Source organism: Fringilla coelebs (genome assembly GCF_963513975.1).
Source record: "Fringilla coelebs genome assembly, chromosome: 31".
Taxonomy (NCBI): Eukaryota; Metazoa; Chordata; class Aves; order Passeriformes; family Fringillidae; genus Fringilla; species Fringilla coelebs.
This window is the reverse complement of record NC_140057.1, coordinates 1,783,234-1,794,814: the sequence shown is the minus strand read 5'-3', so window position 1 is coordinate 1,794,814 and position 11,581 is coordinate 1,783,234. Positions and strand designations below refer to the sequence as shown.

Genomic DNA, 11,581 nt, shown 5'->3' with positions numbered 1-11,581 from the left:
CTGGGAGTGGGGAGAGTTGCAAGGGGCAGTCCTGGAGCTGGGAGTCCCCCGATAGCCTAGAGGGGTGGGGGAGGCCAAAGATGAGCAGAGTCTGGGCCCAACCAGTGGTGAATGGGATGATGATTTCTAGAGCTGGACTTGGGCAGCGGGAACCATCAAACCCAAAGTGCTAACATGTTGTTTTTCCCCCAAGTCAGGATTTGTCAATCCCAAACTTTGTCTGGATGGAGGTGGAGGAGGCTGTAAGAAGAAGGAAGATGACCTGGGACACTGAAGCAGGTGAGGAGGAAGTCACTGCCCCTTTCCCCCTCTCTCTTGTCCCGTCTCGCAGCCCAGGATGGTCTCTGGCTGCAGGACGACCTCGCTACCGATGCTGTCCTTCCAGGGAAGGACTGGGGGGGAATCTCCTTTTTTGGCACGGAGGCAAATCCCATCCTCTCCGTGTCCACCTTCTTTCCTCTCCTTGATCTGTCCGTCCATTCACGTTCCTTTCCCTTCTCATTCCTCCCTTGTTCCTTCTTGTTCCTTCCTCTCCTTCTGCCTTTTCCCTTCTGCTCTCTTCCTCTCCTTGAGGCGGGGCCGTGGCGCGTGCAGAGCCCGGGCCTGGCTGCGATTGGGCGTTGGTGCCGTCAGTCGTGGTTGTGGCGCGCTGATTGGCGGGAGCGGGGCCGAGCAGGGCCCCGGGGCCGGGCTGAGGGCGGCCGTGGCTGCGCAGCGGCGCCATTGGCGGAGCGCGTGTGCGGGCCCGGGAGCGGCGGCAGCGGGCGGAGCGCGGGGAGGCGGCGGCGGAGCTCGGAGGCGGCGGCGGCGCAGGTGGGAGCCGCGCTGGGTTGTGCGGGGGCTCGGGGCTCGCTGCGGGCCTCGGGGGCGGCAGGGGGCTCGGGCGGGTGGGTTGTGCCGTGTCCGGGCCGTGTGGGCCCTGGGCTGAGGGCGCTGCGGGAGCGGCTGCCCGCGGTCTCCTTGCCGGCGCTGCCTCGGCAGGAGCCGCTGGCGGAGCAGCGCTGGCTCGGCCCGGTTCGTGTGGCTGGGCCAGAGGGGGCTGCCCCGTGCCGGGGCTGTGCGGGGAAATTCCCGTCGCCGGAGGTTTCTGTGCCCGGGGCAGCCAGAGGAGTCCTGTGCAAGTGACTTTATTGCTGAGCAGAGGGAGAGGCCGAGGGGCATTTCCTTCGGGTGTCTCTTAAACGCAGCCTCCTTTATATTTCCCCAGCAGTATCTCCCTTTGCCTTTGCCCCCTGGCTGAGGTACTTGGAAGGTTCAGACTTCCTGATCCGCCTACTGCAAGTCTCCCTTAAGATGAACCCCCCCCCCCCATATAACATCCGATATTCGTGGCTCTGTTAAGTCTTTTTTCTTCTCGAGATTCAGGAATTTAGCGGGACTTATTCTGAGCAGCAGTCTGTTTTAATTAGTAACATTTTCTGAAACGGATGGTTTCTCCTGTTTCTACAAGTCCCTGTCCCTATCTCCAGGCAAATTCTCACACTGACTATTGTTTCTTACTGGGTCCTCTTTGGTTTTGGGATTATTTTCAATTACCTCATTTCCTGGTCCTTTTGTAGCCGTTTCTAGATCAGAAGGCCTGGCTGCCACCTGTATACCTTTGAGAATTGACCACTCACTTTAAAATTTTAAAGATTTATTAAACTAAAACAAACATAACAAAGGACTGTATAAGGTAAAAGGGAGAGCGCTGCCAGCATGGCTGTCTGCCAGATGCTCTTCCACTAAATGGCTGCTCCACTTTTCCACACTGGTGTCTCATCAGCCAACCCTGGCACCTCCCAAATGCCAGTCAGCTCTTCCTTGCTGTCATTGGTGGAGAACTTCATTGGAGGTGAGGTGTTCCCCCTTTCTACCTGCCCCATGCAAGGGGCACATGTGCCCGCCCTTCCTCCATGTGACCCTGACAGCCCTGACAACCGAGGCTCTCCAGTGGCAACAGTAGAGGAGGGGATAGGGTACAACGAGGAGAACAGAGGTTGTCAAATAGCAAACTACAATAACATAAACATACATCAACAAAACTTCTCTTAACATACACAAAATATTCATCCCTTAATTCTGAGAGCAAATCGTTATATTACCCATCTATAACAATACCCTTGCTCACCTTTTGAATGAGCTGTACTCTCAAGGTGTCAAGCATGGTGAAAAGATGAGAGTTGCTGTAGCATATAAGAGGAGAAACAGCATTCATTTAACCCTTGGTATGAAAAGCCACTAGGCTGCTTCTAGCCGGATAGCTGGATCCCTGCAGGATCAGGGTGCCCCAGGCAAGCAGTCTTGGCCCGGATAGCTCAGCCTTCCAGAGGCCAGGTGTCAGAGCCCAAAGTGCCCCATAGCCTTGGCCCCTTAGCAAGTTCAGTGATTATCAGCTCTTAGTGATTTTCAGCTCTTCTATAGTTTCAGCTCTTTAGCTTGCTAAGGTGCTCTGGCTGGCAGTGGCGTTCAGGAAAGCAGACAGAGAGAGATGAGAAGGCAGCCTGGTGGTTCCACGGTGGTTTTATTGAGGGGTATGTGAAGGGTTCGGGCCACAGCTCTTCTGCCAGAATGGGTCAAGGTGGCCCCTTATACAGGGTTAGGGGGGCTCAGGAACTGACTGATTGTAAGGGTTAGGGAGAATGGCCTATGGGGCCACAGAGAGATAAGCTAGGCCTGAAGCACCTAAGGGAAGGCTTCAGGCTTAGTTCCTGTGACTTGGCATTTCCTTATCTCTAAGCCTCTATCCTCCATGGAGTTCTGGCTAACCCAGTGTCTGCTACACCATGGTCTGCCAGGGAGCCACTAAACTGTGTCTCATTCCCATCCTTTCCACATTTGGATCTGTACATGAGCTGCTTTCTTATTTCTTTTGTTATCTGTTTCTCTACTTTTTCCATTGTCATCTCCTTGTAAACAGCAGTTTGAGTCATATAATTTTCCACAAACTTCTCCTTTTTCCGCTAACAGATGATCTGATCCCATCCCCTGGTGAAATGTTGTGTTCCCCATTTCAGTGGATTGCTCAGCAGGAAGGTCAGGAGCTGGAGCTGTCTGCTTGGTTATTATTTCAAGGTCAGCTTTTAATCTAATGATGCCATTGGAATGATGAATGGGTTCTCTGTCTCCTGATATGAATTGGTTAGGGTTCCCAGGGGCTGGTCCATGGTGTTGTAGGATTTCTTCTGCTGGCCATTCATCCTTTCCCCATTTTTGGCCACTCCCTCAGGAGCCAGGGCTGCATCAATTGACCACTTTTCTCTAATTAAATGATCAAATACTTGGATTCCCAATTGATTTCCCTGAATTTTTGGTAGCAAAAATCCCCAGTGCTCTAATACACCCTATATAACACAGGCAGTGATAGCACATGTTACAGTGTGCAGAGGGATGATTCCCCCGCACTTATTTTAGTGAAGTTTTCCCAACATTCTCCATTTGCTGTTTGTCTTTGCAGCTACACTCATTTCTGTTGCAGAGTCAAATATCCTCACCATGGGCTCTGTCTTACCTGTGCAAGAGCTTGGGGTAAGGGACAGAGCCAAATCAGCCCAATTCCTCCCCCAACCCGGTCAGAGACCCAGGTACATTGAGCACACTTTGCTCCAGTGTTAATTTCCATTTCTAAAGCTCCTCTCCCACCTGCCTGAAACTGAACCCTGTGTTCCAGTGCAGCAATCTGCTATCTCGTGTGTTCCCTCCCCTCGACTGCTTTTATTTTTCTGCTTTTTTTAAACAATATTCTGTTAATTGTTTACAAGTTACAGGGTCACCTTTAAAGCTCTTCTAGGTTTTTAAAATGCAGCCTAAAGTGAACATCTAAGAATCCATACCAAAATTTTGCCATCACTAAGGGCTACGCATACATATACACAAAAAACCCCCAAAGGAATAAAAATTTCTGCTACATCCCTTAAGAATAAAAATTGGTTCTCACACCCCTGGCCCAAACCTAACTGACAATATAAAAGTAGGATTGTTAAGAAAAAGACATTCTCATGTTGTAATATTAGCACCAAATCTGGAGGAAGAACAAAAACTCTCCAACTAGCATTACTTGTTCTGGCCAGGATGTCCCACAGAAATCATTTCATCCACACATAGCCTGGGTGTGCAGAGAATATTATTCCATGACGCCTGGGTTTTACTAGATTTTCCCTAAACTTTCTACAGTGTGACCCAATATAAATCTATTTGTTTAATGTTCATTGTTTCCAAGTTGTGTAGTTGTTAGTATTTGGTTTCCTGTGGGACCCGGATTGCTTTGCCTGTGATGTTGATTAGGTGCACACTCCTGGATTTCCTTCTCAGCCTTTTCCAGACCAGGTGTCTCCAGCTCTGCCGGGGGCAGTGTCTGGGGTAGCTGTTGGTTGCTGTTTGCTGCTGGGCATTGATGTTTTGTTGCTGGTTGTTTGTGGAGGAATGGCTAAAGGACAGAGGTCATATAGACATTCTCTTGTTAGCTGACCAAGGACTGGGAAAGTACCAAACCCAGCTAACCTGAGTTTCTGCACCTGCAACAACATTGTGTCCTTGAGTATAGCTGTGGTACGATAACAGTAATGAGAAAGAGACGTGAGAAACTGCAATGTAAGTTCTCAAGAATGAGGAAGAGCTGATATTGTAGTATAACCAATAGATTGCTTAGCTTATAGAATATGCATGAGCTTATTACTTGTTGTGTATAAAAGTCTGGTGCTTATCAATAAATTTGGAGCTTGCTGATTCTCATATTGAGAGTCCAAGACTTCCCTCACCGCGACAGTTGTTATTTTTGTGGGTATCTTTTGGGCTATTCCCAGTCTATTAACATGTTAAGCTCAACTCTGTTGAGGGTGTAACATCTCTTAAAAAAAGAATTTAAAACTTCTTTCCCCAAAGCCAAGGCAAATGAAGCGCAAGTAGAGAAATAAAATTTTTTATAAATTAAATTTGAAATTATTCTTTTTTAAAATACCTTAATAAGTGATGCAGTGGTTGCTGCAGCAGTCAGAATTGCTTTTGCCCCCCTGTCAGGTGACATGGTGTCAGCAGAAGATATCGAAGCCTTCCTGCTCAGGGCATTTCAGTGCCAGGCTCTTACAAGCACCCCCAGCTCTGCAGGTTGAGCTGAGCATGGGGCGGTGACCTGGGCTTTGTCTGCTTCCCCTTCCTTAACAATAGCGTGTCTTGTAGCTCTTTTCCCTTCTGCTGCCCTTGCAGAGCCATCCATAAACACATTTTCTCTCTCAGGCCAGGGAATGTCTCCTCAATCTCTCCCAGCCTGGGTCTGGAGCTCTGTGCCTTGAATTCTGTCCTGGGTTCCTTGCCAGCCCCTCTCCAGGCTGTTCAAACAGGAGGCTGGGTTAAACCCACTTACCCTCTGAACAATCAAAGAACTTCCTGTCAATTTTCTCCTCTTACATCTGAGATCCAGAGTGGATTGAGAGGCCCCTGTGTCCATCAGGAGAGGCCTCCTCTCAATGCAGACCCACCCTGAATGTTCTCAAGGGCTGCAGTGTGGTGGGTCCCTGGTGTGATGGGAGCTGTGACACCGCTGCCAATCCATGTCCATCAAGGGCTGGGCTTGCTCCTCCTGAGGGTGCTGCTGTCTCTGCTTGCAGTGTCCTTGTGCCCTGCAGCTGGAGCCCTGATTCCTTGCCAGGGGCTGTTTGGGTGGGCTCTCCCGTGCCGAGGAGGGCAGTGCCTCTGCCAGGTGCTTGTGGCCGAGCGCGTCCCCTGGGTGCTGGGGCCCCCTTGGGCCCTGGGGCTGATCCCTCAGGGGCTGTAGGAACTCTGCCATGGCCTTTGCCTTCAGCTTGGCCTTTTTCTGCTCCCTTCTTGCATTCACCTGCTGTGCCTTTGTGCCCAAGTGCTGCAGGGCCTTCTTGTGCCACTCCTGCAGCCCCCCTCAGTGCCTGTGGGTGCTCATCCTCTGACAGCTCCCGAGCTTTCTGCAAAATCTTTCCTTTCTCCAGTGACCCAAACCAACTCCTTAAAAGAAAATCTCAGTCGTTCCATGTACAATCCACATTTCCCAGATGTTCCTTGCTCCTTGTGCTCAGGGTGCCCTCCCCAGCCCGTGTCCCAGAGCCGGTCCCTGTCCTGCCGCAGTGTCCAAAGGCGGCCCCCCCGGCGGGCAGGGCCGGCAGCTCCACGGGGCCGGGCAGCGGCCGGGGCGTCCCGCAGCCTCCTGGGGGCCGGGGGCCACTGCCGGCCCTGCCCGGGGCTGGTGGGGTCAGGCAGCGCCCGGCGCTGAGCCCCGGCTGCCCCACAGCCCCGGCCCGGCCCCGCAGCTCCCCACGGGCCCCCAGCCCGTGCTGCCGGTCCCGCACCTCTGCGCCCGCTGCTGCCGCTGCCCACCACAGGGAAAGCCCTGGAATTCTGACCTTGTTTTCCTGTGCTGGAAACCAGGCATACAGAGGATCTGTAATTGGTCCTGGATTACCTGGAAATTTTGAGAATAAGATGGTGCTGAGCATTCCCAATCCTCACGATTCATTCTTTTCCTTCTCTTTTCCACCTTCCATTTTCATACCACATAGATTCCTCCTGCTGCTTCTTGCCTTTACCATATTGCTGCACCCTCCCCTTCACTCAATCCCTTCCCAGCACACCAACACCATCCATCCTGCTGTCCAAATCCCTTCTTCACTTCCCTTATGCCCCTCTTGTTGTCCATGTCATTAATTACCTATGGGAGAATGTAGAAATTACCTCAACATTATCACTTTTTTTATCACATATGATAATAATGGCTCTGTTAAGTCTTTGTTCTTTTTCTGGAGAGTCAGGAATTTAGCAGGACCTTGGCTGAGCAGGAGTCCATGTTAAATAATAACATTTTCTGAAACTGATGGTTTCTCCGTCACTTCCTTATCTACAAGTTCCCTTCCTCTGTCTCAAAGGAGATTCACAACATTTTTTAGTAGACACTTTCATCTCATTCTTTTCAACACATTGGGAAAAGGGGGGAGAAGCCATAAAAGGGTGTTTAGGACGCTAAAAGTGCGAGGGACAGAGGAGGGTCAGCCCTAAACTGAGCTGGAGGGAAGCTGGGATTTAGAGGGGATGATAGACAAAGGATAGGAGAGGTGGATAATGGGAGGGGGGACAGCAGGAAAGGGGTTCCCTTGGTGGTCCCTTTGTGTCCCCATCACTCGATCCCTGGAGCAATTCCCCAGGGCTGTGGGAGGGGATGGATCCACACTGGGGGGTTCCCCAAACCCCTTGTCCATCCTTGGAGAGCTCCTTGGGCTGATTCCTTCCCCCCCAGCAGCTGGTGATGCTTTATTAGCTGTGGGGCAGAGGCGGGTGGGAAAAAGGGGATCTGGGTTGGTCACGGAGGAGGAGGGGAGGGGGAGAGGAGAAGGAGGAGCAGGAAGAGGAGCAGAAGGAGAAGCACAAGTTTCCATCCTGCTGGTGACTAGGGAGGGGGAGCTCACCTCAAATGTATCAGGGAGTTCTCCAGAGAGGTTCTTCTAGGGGAAGTGTTTGCAGTAGCAGATTCCAGAATCAAGACCCAAATATCTTTGTGGTCCCTGGGAGGCCTTGTGGTTCTGGGGGGGGATGTTTGGGTCTTGCAGGACCTGAAAGCTGAATCACAGATTCCACTTTGGGGGGATATTTGGGGATCCACAAGATGATCACCAGCTACTGGTGGGAGGAGCACATCAGTCTTGGGGCCCCCCAGGAGAGTGGTGGAGGGGAACTGCAGAACCCCTGGAGTGGTGAGAGTGGAGAGGGGCAATCCCATAGCTGTTGGATCCACGGCATCCGGAAGGGAGGAGGAGAAGACTCTGGAGTTGGAGGACCCCTGGGATCCATGGAACCCTCTAATAGGGAGTCAGGGAAGAAGGGATCACTGGAACCCTCAAATACCCTGGGTCATCTGTAAGCAAGACCCCAGAATAGAGGAGCCACAGGAGCCCCATCCGCCAAGGACCGGGAAATCCCAAAACCCAGAGTGGAGAAATAAGAGAGGTGAATCTCCTGTGAGGATTTTTTGGGGGGCTGAACCTTTGCATTTTGGAGATTTTTATGGACACAAAATATCTGGTCACTTCCTGAGAGGAACTTGGGCAGGAGGAACCCCAGCCTAAGGTGTTCACCTATTGTTCCTCCCCCCAGACCAAGATTTGTCATTCCCAAGCCTTGGGCCAATGGAGGAGAAGGAAGAGCCCCAGAGATGCCACACAAGGAGGGGCTGCAAACCCAGCCCAGGGAGCCGCAAGAAGGAAAGATCCCCTCTGTGCCAGAAAGGTGGTGCGAGGTCCAGCCGGAGCTCAGAACTGGCACAGAAGCCCCACAAGTGCTTGGAATGTGGAAAGGGCTTCAGCCGGAACTCCCACCTGGTCCGGCACCAGATGATACACACTGGGGAACAGGTGGGACGACCCTACAAGTGTGGGATATGTGGGAAGAGCTTCAGAGACAGCTCCAACCTGATCCGGCACCTGAGGATCCACACTGGGGAACGGCCCTTTGAGTGTTTTTTGTGTAATAAGAGCTTCAGACAGAGCTGCAGCCTGATGGATCACCAGAGGATCCACACTGGGGAAAAGCCCTACGAGTGCTTGGAATGTGGGAAGAGCTTCGGGTGGCACTCTGACCTGATCCGGCACCAGAGGACCCACACTGGCGAGAGGCCCTACGAGTGTTCCGAGTGTGGGAAGAGGTTTCGGAGCAAGTCCCATGTCCTCCTGCATCAGCGGACTCACACAGATGAGAGGCCCTTCCTTTGCCCTGACTGTGGGAAGGGCTTCAACCGCAACTCCCACCTCACCCTGCACCGGCGCATCCACACCGGGGAGAGGCCCTACGAGTGTGGGGAGTGTGGGAAGAGCTTCTCCAGCAGCTCTGGCTTGACCCAACACCAACGGACGCACCAGTAAGGGAAGCCCTGTGAGTGTTCCAAGTGCAGGAAGAGCTTCATGCACTACTTCAACTCCATCCCCTTAACTCCATCTCAGGGGCCTGCCAGTGGGGCTGTAATGCCTCAGCTCTGGAGGGGCAGAAATAAGCAAGGAGAAACACCCCCCTGAGGTTAGGGTTATAGGAGCCTCCCTCCTATAGGCCTCTGTAGACACATGTAATGTGTTAAATTTCATTGGTTTATCCAGTTGACATTACCTCTGTTCAGCCCCTTTTTACTATATTTGTGTCCCCCTAGAATGTTCTTCCCTCACCTGATTCCCACTGGCCCCAGTTTGCTGCAGTGTTCCGTTCCTGTTATCCCATTGGTTCCCCTAGTTTGCCGCCCTTCCTCTGCACCACTTTTCCCTGTTTCCATTGCTTCTTGGCCTTCAAATCCAAACCCCCTTTTCCATGTTAATCCTGTGTCCTCAATTCTGCTGGGTCTTTGTCCCTGGGCCCTCTTCCTGGCAATAAAGGGCTTTCGGATCTTCAAGGAAAGACCTGTCCCTCCCCTCCTTTGACAGCTCCTTTAGCAAGCGTGCTCCAGGCCTTGAAAGTGCAGGTTGCTCTCTGGGACTCCCAGAGTTGAAGTGTGCCGCTTCAGTCTCCCACTGGAGGATCTGCAGTGGATGATCCCCAGTGACCTCCATTGTGAAGAGCTCCGGTGACCCCTGTTCTGCATGATGTCCATTTTGTGAGGGGAAGGTGTTGGAGAGAATTTTTTCCCTTCTCCTTGTCCTACTCTCATTTGTTTGGTAATAAATTCACTCCCTGTGCCCAGGCTGGGTCTGTTTTGCCTGTGTCGGTGCTCAGGGTGGGATCTCTCCCAGTCTTTCTCTGCCCTCCTGGCCCTTCCCTTGTATTTCCTCTCCCTGTACCATTGCAGAGGGCAAGGACAGAGCAATTTTGGTGGCTCCCGGCATTCTGGCAGGACCAGCCCAGCCCCAGGAGTTCCGAGGGGCTTTTTGGGGGTTGCCCCATTTGTGGGACATCCCCACTGGAGGAGGGTGTCCCCCCTTCTGCAGCCCCAGCCCTCAGGCAGCGCTCAGCCAAGCAGCGAATGCCCTAACCTGGGGCCTCATTTCTGGACACACCTGAGCCCCTGGACAACTCAATACCCATCTTGGAGTTCACCTGAGTTCCTGAATATCTGGAAACCCATTTTTAGAGCTGTTTTGGGTTTGCACAGCCTGTTTTTTGTAGCAGAGGTGCTCCAGGGGTGGGTTCTGAGAGAAGCTACTGAAAGCTTCCTCCATGTCCAGCAGAGCAATTCCCTGGTGGTTCCAAAGATAGAGGTGCTGGATGCAGAGATCCCCCCACAGCCCCTGGAGATCTGTTGAGGGTTTCTTGCAGAACTGTGGACATGTGCACAACCCAGCCTTCACTGAGACTGAGTAGGAGGTTGCAGCGGCCTTAAGGACACAAAAGAGGGAGAGCCTACTCAGAAGTAAACAACTCCAGGATGGAAGGCAGGATATGAAGACAGAACTAAAAGCCACAGCAAAGCGCATGAAGAAAGAAAACTAAGCAATTAGCTGTCAGCTTGAGACGCATGCACAGACTTAACCAATCATGCTTAGAACACGTGAACAGTAGAACATTACATAAATGTAACCTATTTGAGCAGTAAATTGGCTTCACTTGATCACTTTGACCATGGCGTGATGTCCCATTTTTGACCCTCCACAGAGATCCACGGGGATGCAGAGATCCTCACACTCCCAGTGCTTCTCACTTCATTCCCTGCCCCTCCCAGTGCCCTCCATCTGTCCCCCATCCAGTCCCTTCCAGTTCTCATCCAGGCCATCCAAGTCCCAATCTATTCTGCTCAATTCAATCCCATTCCCTTCCCGTTCAAGCCCAGTCCTTAGGATTCCCTCCATCCCTCCCAGTCCATTTACAGTCCCTTTCCAGTTTCCTCATTCCTTCTCAGTTCACTTAGTTCTGCCCATGCCCTCTCAGTGCTCCCAACCTGCTCCACTCATTGTTAGTGCCACCCCATTCCATTCCCAGTCCCTCTTAGTGCCACAGCCCTACACCCTCTTTCTCCCCATACCCCCCTGTGTCTCCCTGCTCTCTCTCAGTGTCCCCCAGCGTGTCCACCTCACTGGTGCCGTGAAGCTCCGAGGCCAGCCCCAGCTGCCTACTCTGCTCTGTGATGGATTTTCACCTTGCATAGGCACAGCTGAGGTGGTTCCAGGGCCAGCAGGAGCTCTTGGGGCATGTGCTGGCCCCTAATGTGGTCCCCAATGGGGACTGGACCCACCAGCTCCTGGTGCTGCTGGAAACCTCCCCTGGTGTGGGATCACCTCCACCTGCCAGTGTGGACACCCTGGGGGGGCATCCCTGGTTTTTAGGAGACACAAGAAGCTTCACTCAGAAAGCTCTTAGACCCCATTGGCTCCTTCCCCTGTTCCTATTTCTGTTCCTATGTCTGTTCCTATGTCCCTGAGCTACTTACTCCTTGTTGGCGGGCCAAGGAAACCAGACCCTTCCCATGGAGTGGTGACCCGGCCCGTCAAAGGTGGGGGACGGGCCAAGCGGCCCCTACCCGGCCATGGGGCGGGCTCTTTGTTCTCACAACCCGCCCCCATCATGCTGCGAGCGTCTCGGCGACAGGAGTGGCCAAACGCTTCTTCCCCCTTCCCCCAGAACCAGCGGCCCGTGTCGGTGGCTGGGAAGGAAGAAGATTTTCAGGAATGTGAAT

The 11,581-nt window shown here is 52.6% G+C and overlaps 1 protein-coding gene across 1 annotated transcript in view; it reads left to right on the top strand.

The window, feature by feature from the left end:
* Positions 1–751: 751 nt before the first annotated feature.
* The window catches only part of LOC311164361 (uncharacterized protein), a 185,950-nt gene continuing 175,120 nt past the window's right edge, over positions 752–11,581 (top strand). The window contains exon 1 of the mRNA XM_084223798.1: positions 752–813. The gene's annotated coding sequence lies outside the window, so the exon portion shown is untranslated. The remainder of the gene's footprint in view (positions 814–11,581) is intronic.